The following is a 15,117-nucleotide window of genomic DNA, read 5'->3' on the forward strand; positions in this document are numbered from 1 at the left end:
ATGGTTTCCAAAGAACTCTGATTCTAGAGGGAGCAGAACTCCTATGTGATTTGCCAGAAGTAGATAGTTATGCTACCTAAATGTATCAGAGAGTAAATAGCTAGCTAGAATCTGTTAGAGCTTCCCTGGGATTACCTGAAGATTTGGGGATCATGGCATTCTGGAATAATCACAAAGTTCAAAGTGATATTTTTTCTAGTTGTTGTATAATCTTTGAACTTCAGTTTTCTCATCTGGAAAAGGATATATACTAATGCCTAAAAAGATTAGAGATAATATATATAAAATGTTTAGCTATAGTGGCACTCTCCCCTAGTGAATGGAAAAAAGGAGGTAACAGAAAAGCTGTGATGGAGACATAAGGAAAATACTCATTCACAGACTCTTTCAAAGTAAGAGATATCAGATCAAATGGTAAATAATCTACAAGAGGTTCTAGTCCTATGTGATTATCTTAGAGATGACACATGCCCATAAGTTTTTTCCCAGAGAAGCTTATTAGCCTCCATACAAATAAACTTCTAATGTAGTCGCCCCAGAATTGGCCAGATAGCTCTACCAATGTCTGACATGCCAGATTCAAATGTTTCCCGCCCTGTACAGGAATCATAAGATTCTGGCAATGATAAGAAAAGTAGAAAACAAAAAGGCAAAAGGAGGGGCACCTGGGTGGCTCAGTTGGTTAAGCATCTGACTCTTGGTTTTGGCTCACATCAGGATCTCACAGTTGGTGGGATCAAGCCCTGTCTCGGGCTCCACACTGGCAACATGGATCCTGCCTGGGTTTCCCTCTCTCCTTCTCTCTCTGCCCTTTCCCCACTCGTGCACTCTCTCTCTCTCATTAAATAAATAAATAAATAAATAAATAAATAAATAAATTTTTTTTTAAAAAAAAGCAAATGAAAACTTCACACAAATTAGGATAATCCAAAGGGTACAGAGGGCAGGTGGGCAGGGAGTACAGATAATCCCAGCCCTCCCCAAGGAAACTTTAAAGTTCTATCCGGTCCCGATCTGCAGGATGAATCTTAAAGTCACATTTATAGGCCCCTAAAAGCATAGATCCTATGGTGCTGCAGCCAAAAGTTAAACACGTTGCCAGTCTTTGTCAGGACAGGGTATTGGATACAAATCAGGATCCTATCAATATTGCTACATATGGAATACTGCTTAGAGATCTGGTTGTTAAACTATAATATGGCACCAAGGAAAAGGAAGATGTAGAGAGAGGTGAAGAAGTTGGTAACACGTAAGTTTTGCTTGAAAAGTACATGTATCAGAATGCTTTCGAAGTTCAATTCATTGACCTACAGGCAAAGGGAGAAAAACCTGTGCAATGCTTGGGATCACCTCCCCAGACTTATCACCATTTTCTTCCTTTACAAAATGTTTATTTTAAAATAATTTCAGGGGCGCCTGGGTGGCTCAGTTGGTTAAGCATCCGACTTCAGCTCAGGTCATGATCTCACAGTGAGTTCAAGCCCCACATCAGGCTCTGTGCAGACAGCTCGGAGACTGAAGCCTGCTTCAGATTCTTTGTCTCCCTCTCTCTCTGACCCTCCCCTGCTCACACACTCTCTCTTTCTCAAGAATAAATAAACAGTAAATTTTTTAAATAAATAAAATAAAATAAAATAAAATAATTTCAGACTTAGAAAAAAATATTACGAAGACTTCTTGTATACCCTCCACCAGCTTCCCCAAATGTTAATATGTTATATAATCATATAATAATCAAAACCAGGACATTAACATTGATATATATTATTAACTATTCTACAGTACTTAAATTTCATCCACTGGTTCAGGGTCCAATCTAGTGCCTCTGTGTTTGGTTTCGTATCTCCTTTGTTTCCTCCAGTCTGGAGCCTTTCCTAGTCTTTCTTAATTTTGACATATTTTAAGAGCACTGGCTAGTTGCTTAGAGAATGTCTCTTACTTTTGGTTTGTCTGTTTCCTCATGATTAAATTCAAGTTATGCATTTTTGTCAAGGATACCACAGAGTTATGCTGTGACCTTGTCAGTGCCCATTGGAGGAATGTAATATAAGGTGTCTCATGCCTGATGATGTTGACTTTGACCTCTTGGTAAAGGTCAGGTCTACCCAGTTCCCTCACTGGATTAATTCCTCACTGTAACTAGTATTGCATGGAGAGGAATTTTGAGCCTCTGCAAATATCCTGCCTCTCAGCAAACTTTCACCCACTGATGTTATCATCCGTTAATGATTTGTGCCCATAATTATTACTACAAAGTGTTTGTTGTGTGATGATTCTCTACTTTCCTCATTGCTTCTACCTTGTTACTTGGAATTTTATTCTAAGGAAGAAGTGTCTACTTTCTCCCATTTAGTTATTGATTACTTATTTATATCAATATAAACTCATGAATATTTATTTTATCTTATGGGTTATAATTAATTACTTAAAATTTGTTTTTGCTCATTTGTCCCAGATTTGGCCACTGGGGACTCCTTCCTGTTGGCTCCTGTGTCCTTTTGACATGACTCCACATCACTTTTGGACCACTTCCTTACTTTCTGGCACCACAGGATGTTTTAGCTGACCTTGTACTTTCCCTGCTCCAGCCCTAGAATCAGCTGCTTCTCCAAATAACCATTTTCTGTTTACCCAGAAAGGGAGACAGTTAAACAGAATATTTCCCTCTCTACAGTCAGCCAGTCCTAGGACTTTTCTTATATTTAAGTCTCTTCCTGATTGTAACGCTTTAAAGATTGTGATGGTTACTTTTCTGTGTCTACTTGACAGGGCTAAGGGATGACCATGTAACTGGAAAAACATTCTTTCTGAGTGTATCTGTTGAGGGTGTTTTTGGAAAAGATTAGCATTTGAATTTTTTTTAATATTTATTTATTTTTGAGAGAGAGAAGAGCATGAGCAGGGGAGGGGCAGAGAGAGAAAGGGAGACACAGAATCTGAAGCAGGCTCCAGGCTCTGAGTTGTCATCACAGAGCCCAATATGGGGCTCAAACCCATGCACCATGAGATCATGACCTGAGCGGGAGTCCACTGAGCCACCCAGGCACCGCATGGAAGAGATTAGCATTTGAATCAGTATTCCAAGTAAAGAAGATCATTCTCAGTAGTATGGGTGGGCATCATCTGATCTGTAAAGGACTCAAACAGAACAAAAAGACAAAAGAAGTATGACAAAGGAAGATGGCTCCCTTTGCTTGAACAAGGACATCTATCTTCTCCTGCCCTCAGGGATCAGTGTTTCTGGTTCTCAGGCCTTCAGACTTGGACTGAATCACACCACCAACTTCCTGGCTTTCCAACTTGCAGATGACAGATAATCAGGACTCCCGTACCTCTAAAATTGCATGAGCCAATTAATTATAATAAATTTATATATATAAATTTACATATATAATCTATTGACTCTGTTTCTCAGAAGAACCATGAGTTATACAGAGATACTTGCCAAAAAGCAAGTTATTTGAAAAAAAAAAATTTTTTTTTTCAGCCTTACAGGACCATTTTAAACTTTGGCTGGGGCAAACTTGGTTGTAATTCTCCCAGCTAACTTCTGGCCTCCTTGTTATTATAGTTCCTCATACATCAAGAAATAAAGTTTCCTTGGAGACTGGAGGATTCCATCTACCATTTCAACAAAATATTGAATTATGTGATTCTTGGTAGAAAGGAACAAAAGCCCTCTTTTTAAGGGATCATTTTCAACATTCAGAGAGTTCCAAAGTCCTAGCTAGTTGTGAGTATTTTGGGGATAAAATATTTCAGACCCACTGAAGAAAACTGAAGAGCCAACATAACCCATTACTTTAGGGTTACACACATCAGACTTTAGAGAAATATTATTTAGATTCAAGTAATGTGGCAAAAATTGCTAGATCTTTCCAATATTCATTCTCCTTAATTGGTCAAGTCCCAAAATTTTAGTGGGGTACATAGCCACCCTGGCTAAGGCTAGACTTTCCAAGCTCCTTAAAAGCTAGGTTTGACAGTGTAACCAAGTGCTGGCCAAGTAAAAGTGACATTTATAACACCCTGGTTGAAATGGGTCATGCTCTCCACTTCCCTTTTTTCTTCTTTCTAAAGGTTGTGACATGGACATTGTAGCAAGAGCTAGAGAAGACATCTTGGACAAAAAAAAAACATGGAAGTCACATGTTAAAGATGTCACACGTTAAAGGCAACAAGATAGAAGGGAACTGTCCTTGACATGATACAGCTGCCTTATTAGGTATGGTCAGCTTATATAGGCTGCAATGTAGGAAGAAGAATCAGTTGAGTTTTTATATACTAACAATGAACTATCTGAAAAAAAGAGAAAGAAAACAATGCTGTTTACAATAGCATCAAAAATAATGAAATGATTAGGAACAAATTTAACCAAGGAAGTGAAAGATGTATGCACGGATAGCTATAAGACTCTGATGAAAGAAATTGGGAAGATACAAATAAATGGAAATATATGGAATGTTCATGGATTGGGAGAATTAAAGTTGTTAAAATGTTCATTCTACTCAGAACCATCTGAAGGTTCAGTGCAATCCCTATCAAAATTCTGAAGGCATTTTTCATAGAAATAGAAAAGGCAATCTTAAAACTTATATGGAATCCCCAAAGACCAGGAATAGCCAAAATAATCTGAAGAAAAATAAAGCTGGAGGCATCACACTTCCTGATTCTAACTATATCACAAAATTAGAGCAGTCAAAACAGTATGATACCAACATAAACACAGACACATAGATCAATAGAACAGAACTAAGAGCCCAGGAAAAAAATCCAGGTATATATGGTCAACTAATATTTGACAAGGGAGCCAAGAATACTCAATGGGGAAAGGGTAGTCTCTTCAGTAAAGGATGTTGAGAAAACTAGACATGCGAAAGAATGAAACTGGACCCCAGTCTTAGACCACTCACAAAAATTAACTCAAAATGCACTAAGTACTTAAACATAAGACCTCAAACCATAAACTCCTACAAGAATGCATAGGGGAAAACTCCTTGACATTGGTCCTAGCAATGATCTTTTGGCTTTGACACCAAAAGCACATAGCAACAAAAAGAAAAATCAACACGTGGGACTACATCCAAGCAAACACCTTCTGTACAGCAAAAGAAACGATCAACAGAAGGAAAAGGCAACCTACAGAATGGGAGAAAATATTTGCAAACCATTTTTTCCACAAGGGGTTAATATCCAATTTATATAAACAAGTCATAGTCATCATCATCATCATCATCATCATCTGATTTTAACATGGGCAGAGGATCTGAATAGACATTTTTCCAAGAAGGCATACAAATGGCCAACAGGTACATGAAAAGGTGCTCAACATCACTCATTGTCAGGGAAATGCAAATCAAGACCACAATGAGATACCACCTGACACCTGTGAGAATGGCTGTTATCAAAAAGACAAGAGATACCAAGGTTCGGGGAGGATGTGGACAGAGAGAAGGGAACAGTAGAGCACCTTTGGTGGGAATGTACGTAAGTATAGCCACTACAAAAAATAGTATGAAGTTTCCTCAAAAAAAAAAAAAAAAAAAAAAAAGAATTACAAGTAGAACTTCTGTATGGTCCAGCCTCCCCACTTCTGCGTGTACATCTAAGGAAATGGCAACGCAGTCTTGAAGAGACAGCATATTTTCATGTCCACTGACGCATTATTTAGGATGGCCAGGTTAGGAAGCAACCTAAGTGTCCCTCGATAGATGAATGGATAAAGATGTGATACACGTGTACACACACACACACACACACACACACACACACACACACAGGAATATTATTCAGCCATAAACAACGAAGGACATCCTGCCATTTGCAGCAACATGGATGGACCTTGAGGTCATTATCTTAGGTGAAACAAGACAGAACACAAACACCATGTGATCTCACTTACATGCGTAATCTAAAATCATTGAACTCATCGTGGAGCCTGGTTAGCATCCAGCTCTTGGTTTCTGCTCGGGACATGATTTCACGGTTCTTGGGATCAAGCCCTGTGTAGGGCTCTGTGCTGAGAGTGCAGAGCCTGGTTGGGATTCTCTCTCCCCCTCTTTCTCTGCCCACCACCCTCCTATTCTCTCACAAAATAAATAAACTTTAAAAAGTTACAAATAAAGGGGCGCCGGGTGGCTCAATCCGTGAAATGTCCGACATCGGCTCAGGTCATGATCTCACGGTTTGTGGGTTCAAGCCCTGTGTCGGGGCTGACAGCTTGCAGCCTGGAGCCTGCTTCAGATTCTCTGTCTCCCTTTCTCTCTCTGCCCCTCTCCGACTCACACTCTGTCTCTCAAAAATAAATAAACATTAAAAAAAATTTTTTTAAGTTATAAATAAAATAAAATCATTGAACCCACAGAATAGAGAGTAGAATGGCGGTTGCCAGTGGCTTGAGGGTAGGGAAAATGGGGGACGTTTGTCAAAAAGTACAAACTTCCCATTACAAGATGAACAAATTCAGGGGGTATAACTTACAGTGTGGTGACTATACTTAACAGTACTGTGTGGTATACTCCAAACTTGCAGTAGGAGTAGAGCTTTAATATTCTCACTATGACAACAACTAAATGACAATTATGTAAGATGAAGGATGTGTTAACCTTACTGTGGGAAACATTTTGATTATTTATAATCATCCCTTAAACTTACACAATATTATGTCAATTACATCTCAATAAAGTTGGAATAAAACAAGAACTACTTGGGCAAACAGCAAATTCTCTCTTTGAGGAGGCGAAAAGTCAAAAAAAAAATATTCTTTCTGGTATAAGAAGAGCATAGAGGTAGGGGGGAAGAAAACTTACTTGGATAAGATTAGAGGAAATAGTGTGCCACCCAGGCCAAGCCAAGAGGGTCTGAAACGACTGGTGGTTAGAGGGTGGTGGGGGGGGACGACGAGGGGAGGAGAGCAGGGCAGGGCTGGTATTCTGCAAGAGCCGTGCTGGGAGCTGACTAACAGAGCTGAGCCAAATGTGTAACTGAAACCAGAACTCGTTGGGACAAAAGTGCAAGTTTAAAAAGTGAGATCATGAAACCTAGTCTGAGTAGGAGCAGTGTTGATGCATCAAGACGGAATAGGTCATGAAAGGCTTCGGAGATCTCTTACTTGTTTCAAAGCAAGACTCACTGTGATGCCCAGAAGGGACACTTTGGGGCAATGAGTAAGCCCTTCCCATTTGATAGTTCTATCAGAGGGGAAATTCCTGTGTGCTTTATATGCGTGGGGAAGCTTTCTTTTGGAATGTGAGGATGGAAATGAAATTAAGGTGAGAGGGAGATTTTAAAAGTCCTGCAACAGAAACATTAAATTCTCCTAAGACTAGGGAGTTTGTTTACATATTGTGATTTGTGTCTACCTCAAGTGCCCATGGAACAAGATGATCCCCTCACGGACTAGGGCCTGCCAGAGGTTCACAAATGGAATTAAAACTAGATATTCAGTGTAGTGGTAAAATACTCCTTTGCTGTTATTCTCTTGACATACTGTTGCCTAACAGAGTCCATTACTCATTTTAAAGGATACTCTCAGGGGTGCCTGGGTGGCTCAGTCAGTTAAGCATCTGACTCTTGATTTCACTCAGGTCATGATCTCTTGGTTGTGGGCTTGAGCCCCAAGCTGGTCTCTGTGCTAAACGTGGAGTCTGCTTAAGATTCTTTCTCTCCCTTTCTCTCTGCCCCTCCCCTCTCCCAAAAATAAACTTAAAAAAAAATTTTTTTTTTAACATTTATTTATTTTTGAGACAGAGAGAGACACAGCATGAACAGGGGAGGGGCAGAGAGAGAGGGAAACACAGAATCGGAAGCAGGCTCCAGGTTCTGAGCCATCAGCCCAGAGCCCGACGCAGGGCTCGAACTCACGGACCGCGAGATCGTGACCTGAGCTGAAGTCGGACGCTTAACCGACTGAGCCACCCAGGCGCCCCAAAAATAAATAAACTTTTAAAAAATAACAATAAAAAAATAAAATGAAAGATACTCTTATTGCCAGTTTCCTTAATATACTATTATTAAAGCATGAAGAGGCAGTAAGTAAGAAGAATGGTTGTGAAATAAAAATTTAACTGAATTTTAAGAATGTAACTGGAACTGTCTATGCAAATATTGCATATTGATTTCTGAAAATAATTTCTTCCCAATGTATGCTTCTTGCTTCCAAGTTTCAGTGTCCTTCTCTATAGCAACTAGGAGATTGGCTCAGTGAACGTAAGTAATGAAGTATGAATTAGAAAGTGATCACCATAATTTAGTTAGAAGGCCAGGTTTTCTTATTTGCAAACCAATAATTCATTCTAATACCACTTCCTACCTGCACGACCTTGTACAAGCCACTTAACCTCTCTATTTTATCAGCGTCAAATGAGAATAAAAACATTTTCCATCTATACACAGGGGTCAGGGAAGCAGATGTGAAGAAATATTTGTGAAATGGTACCATAAGCTGTCTAGCCCTCATGAACTCCAGGCTTTCCGTTTAGGGAAAGCTGCTTCTAGAACTCAGAATCTCCAACTCTTCATCGGGTTCAGCTCGGCTCTGATAATGCCAGGCTTCCTTCTTGACTTCAAGTGGGTGGAAGGAAAACCACAGGCCCACAATGGCGTCGCTTAGGTTAAGACCACAAGTCGGTATACCTAGGCTACATACGTAACCTAACTGCAGTTCCAGTCCCCCAGGAATGTGACCTTTAACGGGTAAGCATGGGAGTATCCTGATCAGCACTAGGAAATCTACTGAGGGACACCCCTCCTGTTCCCCTAAGGAAGGAGACATCGCCTAAAACAATGGATTCTTTGCTAATAATTTCCTTTCTTCCCCATTCCTTCTGTCCCTATGGAGCTCCCATCTACTTGCTAGATGGAATGCTGCTCATTTCATGAGTCAATTAGTAAAGTCGATTACATCTTCAAAATTTACTCGATTGTCTTTTTGTCATTTGACAGAGTTCTTGCATTTCCCCCTCCCATCATATTCTCTGTGTGAAAAATGGGGATCCTGGGTCCTTTCTTTCATTCTCTCTCTTTCTTGGTTTCTTCCTTTCTCTCTCTCTTTTCTTTCTCTTTCTTTCTCTTTCTTTCTTTCTTTCTTTCTTTCTTTCTTTCTTTCTTTCTTTCTTTCTTTCAGTAATCTCTATGCCCATAATGGGGCTGGATAAAAAGAAATAAATGACAAGGCATTGAGCACCTGAGTGGTTCAGTTGGTTGAGCATCCGATTCTTGATTTAGGCTCAGGTCATGATCCCAGGGTCTCATGGAGCCTGCCTGAGATTCTCTCTCTCTTTCTCTCTGCCCCTTTCCCTCTCTCTCACTCTCTCTCTCTCTTAAAAAAAAAAAAAAAAAATGACAAGAGGGCATTGATTAAGGGCGTCTTCCAGTTCTTCCGGTGAACCTGGCTTGAGGATTAATTGGGAAGCAGAGGGAGGAAGGAAAAGCATAAAATAATCTCCTTTTCCAATGTATTTAGTTAACTATTACAACCCCCTCTCATCCCAATCTTCTAACTAAGGCTTTATTTTTGGTAAAATATATTATGATATATCCACATAATAGAATATTATCCAGCCATTAAAAATAGTGAAGTCGAGGGGCGCCTGGGTGGTTCAGTCGGTTAAGCGTCCGACTTCAGCTCAGGTCTTGATCTCGCGGTTTGTGAGTTCGGGCCTCGCATGGGGCTCTGTGCTGACAGCTTGGAGCCTGGAGCCTGCTTCAAATTCTGTGTCTCCCTCTCTCTCTCTGTCCCTCACCTGTTCATACTCTGTCTCTCAAAAATAATTAAATGTTCAAAAAAGTTTTTTTTTTTAAAAATAGTGAAGTGGGGGCATCTGGGTGGCTCAGTCAGTTAAGTATCTGACTCTTGGTTTCGCTCAGGTCATGAACTCACAGTTCGTGGGTTCAAGCTCTGCATCGGGCTCCTCACTGACAGTACGAAGCCTGCTTGGGATTCTCTCTCTCCCTGTCTCTCTGCCTCTCCCCTGCTTCCTCCCCTCTCTCTTAAAATAAATAAATAAGCTTAAAAAAAATACTGAAGTGGATCAACAAACACCAGCATGGAAAGATGTGTCTGATATACTAAGGGAACAGAGAAAACAGCTGTGAGGTTCTATAATATGGTCCCATTTTTGTTTTAGGTATATATAAACATGATAGTAAGTCCGGAAGGGTGTCTTCCAGACCATTAGTCATGGTTATGCTTCCACAGTATGTAAAGACCTCTCCCTCTTTGTTTTATCTCCGTGTTGTTTAAGTTCTCAGGATTATCTATGACTTTGATTTGTAGGAAGACATAATGCTTTCTAAAATAAAAACTATTATTGGAGCACCTGGGTGGCTCAGTTGATTAAGTGTCCAACTCTTGCTTTCGGCTCAGGTCATGGTCTCTGGGTTCATGAGTCCAAACCCTGCATCAGGCTTTTTGGTGTCAGGACAAAGCCTACCTCAGATCCTCTGTCCCCACCCTCTCTCTGCCCCTCCCCCTCTCAAAAATAAATAAACATTTTTTTTTAAGTTTAAAACAAAAACTACTGTTGAAACAATTAATGATTAATTGCATAAATGTGCAATGATTTATATAGGCATGATGCCAGAGTGGAAATGGAAAAATGAAAAAAATTAAAGTACAACAAAAGATTAAGAGCTTTGACAAGAATAACAGAAATATTTCTTAGATGATTGCTATCTAATAGCGTTTCCTTTACAAGAGCAGGAAAAATAAAATCAAACAACACATGCAGGCACTTTTAATGGAACTTTCAATGGAACGTCTTTTCCTAACATCTCTGACTTAACAAAAAAAGCAAAGCAGACTGTCTTGGAAGCAGATATGAAAACTCTATCTGGCCCCAGATCTAAAAAATATATCCAAATTATGCCCCACATCACACGCACAGTCATCCTGCAGTATTTTCGTCTACTGTTACTCTATGTTTCAGTGCTAAGGATCTTAACCTAATGTGGAAGTCCCCTGAAATGGTCTTCTGGTGTATACATAAGTGCCTGTGCATGTTTTTCTGAGAGGGATCACCGCCTTCATTGGGTTTACAAAGAGATCTTTATACAAATCCATACCCACAAATAATAAGAATCACAGCATTCATGTGTTCATACATATTTGCATGTTCAACAGACGTCTCTGATAATTGTCTTGCCTCCACTTATTGTTTGTTATATGTGTAACAGGAATGTGATTAGCCACCTAATATATATCATTTCTATTAACCACAATACTGCACATAAAGATTATCCCTGTTTTATCACTGAGGGATAGGGAGAATTATCACCCACTACAAGGTCTTTGGACACTCCTTCCTTTGCAAGTTGGGGATCTATGCCTCCCTCTCTCCCTTGAATCTAGATGAGCATTGTGACTCAATTCCATCAACTGAATATGATGGAAGTGACATTGTGTCAATTTCCAGACCAACGCCTTACAAGATGGACGGCTTCCATTTCCTGTCCTTCGGAATAATAGCTCTCAAAAAACAAGCAACATATTATGAGGAAGCCACAGCTGCCCCATGGAGATGCCCACCCAGAGAAGAACTGAGCTATCCAGGAAGTGGATCCTCCAGACCCAGACTAAATGCTCCAGCTAATGCTGTGTGGAGTTGACATGAGCCATCATCTTTCCCGAGCCTGTGGTAGGCACAATAATGAGAAGATGTCTGCATCCTAAGTCCCAGAGTCTGTGAATATGGTACAATACATGGCAAAGGGGCATTAAGGTTACAGATGGAATTAAGATTGCTAATCAGTTGACTTTAGACTAGAGAGATTTATCATGGATTATCTAGGTGGATCCATTGTGATCAGAACGATCCTTAAAAAATGGGAGAGAGAGACAACAGAGGTCAGAATGATTCAGGGAGAGAATGACTTGACCTCCTGTTGACTGACTTTAAAGATAGAAAAGGGGCCATGAGCTGAGGAATTGCAGGCAGCCTCTAGAAGTTGGAAAAGGCAAGGAAACAGATTCCCTCCTAGAGCATCCAGAAAAGAATGCAGCTCTTCTGCAATCTTGACTTTTTACCCAATGAGAGAGAACAGTGTTGGATTTCCAACCGACAAAACTAAAAGACAGTACGTTTTTGTTATTTTAAATCACTGAATTCTCGTAACAGAATCTGTCCAAGTGACTTCAAAAGTTCAATCACCTGGCCCTGACATTACATTTTTCTCCATGAAAATTATCAAACACCTCCACTGCCCAAACTTTGACAGCGTTTTCCTCCTCCAGACTCCCTGGACATTGCTTCTCTCTATGCCTCTCTCTCAATCTGCTGTCCCAGAGGACTCACATGTTCTCCTTGTGCCAGATCCCATGTGGCCTTTTTTCTGCCCTCATTTCTCAGTGGTGACATCTCTGATCATGCTTCTCTTTCCTTTTCTCAGCAGATGTTTGTACACACACCATTACTTCAAGGTTAACACATCTAAATCCAAATGTATCGTTTCTTCAAAACAATGACAATTTTAAAAGCTCATAGTACATGAGAAAAAAGTGAATGGCTTTTCTTAGGATATTGAACATTTTTACGAATGCCTATGCCTTTTTTTTTAACTGCTTTGAAGTGCATTATAGATTTAATTTTCTATGTTTACGTATCTTTTGGGGCGCCTTGGTGGCTCTGTCGGTTGAGTGTCTAGCTCTTGACTTCTGCTTAAGTCTTGATCTCATGGTTCATGAGATTGAGCCCCACGTTGGGCTCTGTGCTGATGGTGCGGAGCCTGCTTGGGATTCTGTCTCTCCCTCTCTCTCTGCTCCTCCCCTACTCACTCACTCTCTCTCCCTCTCAAAATAAATCACTTAAGCTTTTTAGAAAATCAAACAAAAAGAAATTTTAAAACTCGTCTACATAAAGTAAAAAATAAACCAGTATTCCAAGAAAACCTGCAGACACCTGTTAGCATACAAAGATGTAAAAGTCACTAGGTAAAAGAGTAACTGGTCTGTTTCCCCAGAAGCTTCCTATCAAAATCATTTCAGGAGCAAATTAACAAGGGCACATTTATTTTTTTTTTCAATATATGAAATTTATTGTCAAATTGGTTTCCATACAACACCCAGTGCTCATCCCAAAAGGTGCCCTCCTCAATACCCATCACCCACCCTCCCCCCTCCCACCCCCCATCAACCCTCAGTTTGTTCTCAGTTTTTAAGAGTCTCTTATGCTTTGGCTCTCTCCCACTCTAATCTCTCTTTTTTTTTTTTTTTTTTCCTTCCCCTCCTCCATGGGTTTCTGTTAAGTTTCACAGGATCCACATAAGAGTGAAAACATACGGTATCTGTCTTTCTCTGAATGGCTTATTTCACTTAGCATCACACTCCAGTTCCATCCACGTTGCTACAAAGGGCCATATTTCATTCTTTCTCATTGCCACGTAGTATTCCATTGTATATATAAACCACAGTTTCTTTATCCATTCATCTGTTGATGGACATTTAGGCTCTTTCCACAATTTGGCTATTGTTGAGAGTGCTGCTATAAACATTGGGGTACGAGTGCCCAACAAGGCACATTTAAAGCACAAGCTAAGACTCCCTCTGTGGCAAATGATGGAAAATCCAACTCACACCTGCTTACCTAATCAAATAAATTTGTTGGTTCATCTATCTGCTGGTTCAAGAATAACTCCAGCTTCAGGCATAAAGTGATCTAGGGGCTTATGCAGTGTTCTCTGCACTCAATTCATCTCCAAATCTCAAATATGTCCTCCTCTGTATGTTGGCTTTATCTTGAGATTCTCTTCCTTTTCAGAACCAAGATGGCTGCAGCAGGATCAGGCCTTTCATCCTTATATTACCAAATTCTGTGGAGGTGTGAATACTCTCCTTTCTCAGAAGACTAGCCAATGTCTTGTCTTATCTCCTTGGCTCTGATTGGGTTAGATGCCCTTCACTATTAATTGGCCAGAGGATTGGAAATGCTAACTGGTTTTCCCCTGGAACAGGAGAAACCGGTACTCTAGGACAAATAATGACAGCAGAGGGGAATGGTTTCCCAATGAAATTTTAAAATACTAGAAAGAATGGAAATGTATGTTGGGCAACGGTAAGTACCCACTATAATAATACTGTTATGTTAGTAAGAGACGTTTTAAACTTTGCTTATATTTTTTATGTCTTTTTAAAGTTTATTTACTTATTTTGAGAGACAGATAGAGACAGAGACAGAGACAGAGACAGAGAGCACAAGCAAGGAAGGGGCAGAGAGAAGGAGAGAAAGAATCCCAAGCAGGCACCGCCCCATCAGCACACAGCTCCACGTGGGGCTTGAATTCATGAACCGCGAGACCATGACCTGGCTTATATTTTTTAAAGTAAGAAATAGAGTCATTTAGTCATATAAGCACCATGATCTGATATACAAGTATAAAATATATCAAGCCCAATTGCTTTGATACCTAGTGAGATATTGATTTTGTTCCTCTTTAAGTCACTGCCCTTTCCACCTTGCCTCCCATATTTCTTTATGCAAATTTTGCTCCAGCCTCACCAATCAACTGTTCTAGATTGCTACATAGCTACTTCCTCTCTGAAGCAATTGAGGAATAATGATTCTTTCTCCTAAATTTTCTCATAAATTTTAGGTTGAAATTTGCAATTTTACCACCAATTCCCACTCTCTCGACTGTGGAAGGTATCACTTTGATGTTGGCAATCTTGCCTGCTGACCTTGAATGTGGTCATTGACTTCCCTATATAGCACTCCTGGAAGTCCCTAATAATCAAAGTTGCTCATCAAATGAAACTTACTGGCCATTTTGGATGAATACTGGGCATTATATCCTCACTCGCTCATGTTTGTAACTTTAATACCCCATGTCTTATGAGCATAAACATTCAATAAGTGTTTGGAAAGTGGAACTTAATTGAATGGAAGGAAAACCTAAAAGTAAGTTAGACAGTGGTAACCGGTCAAAGCTAATCATGAATTAAGGATACACACTTCTAACATGAACATTTAAAATGTGAGAGCTCAGAGTTTCCTTTCCCCAAACAGTGGGTTTTCACAAAATGTGAAATAAAATCTTAATGTGCATAAAAGCTTTCCCTGAGGAAATGGTTGAAAACCATTTAAACCAACACCACTGGCATTTAACTATTCCTGATCCTAAGAA

The sequence above is a fragment of the Leopardus geoffroyi genome, chromosome A1 (assembly GCF_018350155.1).
Source record: "Leopardus geoffroyi isolate Oge1 chromosome A1, O.geoffroyi_Oge1_pat1.0, whole genome shotgun sequence".
Classification (NCBI taxonomy): Eukaryota; Metazoa; Chordata; class Mammalia; order Carnivora; family Felidae; genus Leopardus; species Leopardus geoffroyi.